This window comes from Pongo abelii, chromosome 9, assembly GCF_028885655.2.
Source record: "Pongo abelii isolate AG06213 chromosome 9, NHGRI_mPonAbe1-v2.0_pri, whole genome shotgun sequence".
In the NCBI taxonomy this organism is placed as follows: domain Eukaryota; kingdom Metazoa; phylum Chordata; class Mammalia; order Primates; family Hominidae; genus Pongo; species Pongo abelii.
In genome coordinates, this window is record NC_071994.2 from 39,967,769 (window position 1) to 39,970,043 (window position 2,275).

A 2,275-nucleotide genomic window follows, 5' to 3' on the forward strand; every position below is an offset into this window, starting at 1 on the left:
TTGTTTTATATTGTTACTAGTTTACATTTATGAACATAAGATTAATTTGTTCAAAACAAGCACCTCTAAACTGCATGCTTGAGTAACCCTTAGAAGAATTTAAAGCAAAAAAAAGGAAATAGAAAAAAAGTTTAAGGGATGGTGGGTTAGAATTTAAGTGGGTTAGCATCCTAGAGTAATCAAAAACAGTCTTTGCTGATGGGTTTTGGCATATTTTTCCCTGTGTAGATATTTTAATTTTATTTATATTACATTAATTTAATTATTTATTTTGAGACAGGGTCGCCCTCTGGCTCTGTTGCCCAGGCTGGAGTGTAGTGGCATGATCATAGCTTACTGTAACCTTGAACTTGTGGGCTCAAATGATCCTCTTACCTCGGCCTCCTGAGTAGCTGGAATCATAGGAGCATGCCACCATGTGCAGCTAATTTTTTTTTTTTCTTTTGGCAGAGATAGGGTCTTCCTGTGTTGCCCAGCCTCGGATATTTTTAAATTAACTAACTAAAGGCATGTTTTGTTACAAATAAATCAGGGTTGGGGTTTCCAAAGAAATTTTTTTTTTTTTTTTTTTTTTTTTTGAGATGGAGTCTCGCTCTGTTGCACAGGCTGGAGTGTAGTGGCGCGATCTTGGCTCACTGCAATCTCTGCCTCTCAGGTTCAAGCAATTCTGCCCCAGCCTCCTGAGTAGCTGGGACTATAGGCGCATGCCACCATGCCCAGCCAATTTTTGTATTTTTAGTAGAGACGGGGTTTCACCACATTGGTCAGGATGGTCTCGATCTCTTGACCTTGTGATCTGTCCACCTCGGTCTCCCAAAGTGCTGGGATTACAGGCGTGAGCCACCGCACCGGCCTCCAAAGGAAAATTTTAAAACATTGTTTTATACGCTGGCTGGGTGTGGTGGTTCGTGCCTGTACTCTCAACTCTTAGGGAGGCAGAGGCGGGAGCATAGCTTGAGCCCAGGAATTCAAGACCTGCCTGAGCTATATAGTGAGACCCCATTCTCCACAAAAAGGAAAAAACAAAAGACAAAGCCATTGTTTTCTACTCTGATCTTAGATTAACGTGTAGTAATCTTGAGACACATAATATTTTGCCACACTGTAAAAATACATAAACATTAATTATAATTAGGTTGCTAGTTTCCAAATTCGGATTATTGCATTATTTTTTAATATTAAAAATGTTAAATGTTAAGTGATATTTTACTGAGGTAGAAATCACAGATCTTATTAATAAATATATTTTGAGAATAGTGGTTCAACCGGGAGGCGGAGGTTGCAGTGAGCCAAGGTGGCGCCACTGCACTCCAGCCTGGGTGACACAGCGAGTTCCGTCTCAAAAAAAATAAATAAAATAAAAGAATAGTGGTTCAAATGATTACCAAAACAATGCCTAGCATTTTTTATTAAATTTAAAAGTCTTTTATCTTTTTTAGAGGATGATCAAGATATGAAAATTTATTGTGGCAGTATAAGAATCAATCAATTTATTTAAAAGTGACTTCTATTTAGAATATATTCCATGTTTCTGCCAGATGAGTCATCTGCCAAGGTTCTGGTGATCTGCAGTGGTGTTGGTCAATGCAAGAAAACAGCAATACACTCTTTGAATGATATTCATGTCATCAGAAGTCTAGGAAAATTTACTTCTAAGCAGAGAACAGTTTATTAGGAATCAGTAGGGTTCATTGGGTCCAAATGTTGCTGAGATTTAGAGGCATGAACATACTTCTCAGAACCTGTCAGATACAGTGAAACTTCCGGATGATCATTCTACTTGAGCAAATTCACCTGTATAGACAGAACATAGAGTTTGCCTGGGTAGCAATAATCTTGTTTATAAGAAACATATATAGTATACATATTCCTGAATTTGTGAGGGTTTTAAATACAGTTGTTACATCTTACAAACCAATTCTACAGAGTAGGTTAACTTTCAACTATAACTATAATCCTAATAAGTCTTTACAGTCATTCAGTCATTAATCATTCATATGTATACTGAGTTCACTAGTTTGAATTTTATTCTAATCATAATAGGAAGTGTCTGGAAGATTTTAAGCAGGCAGTTGATAAGATCTGGTTTATCTTTTGAGATTACTATGGCTGCTCTGAGGAAGTTGGCCTGTTGGGGGCAAAGAATGGCAGCAGTGAGACCCATTGGGACGACTTTGCAGTGTCTGGCAGAGAAGTCATGATAGCTTGGATTAAAATGGCAGCAGTGACATGGTAAGAAGTAGAGATAAATTTGGGATTTATTTAGGGGGTGGAA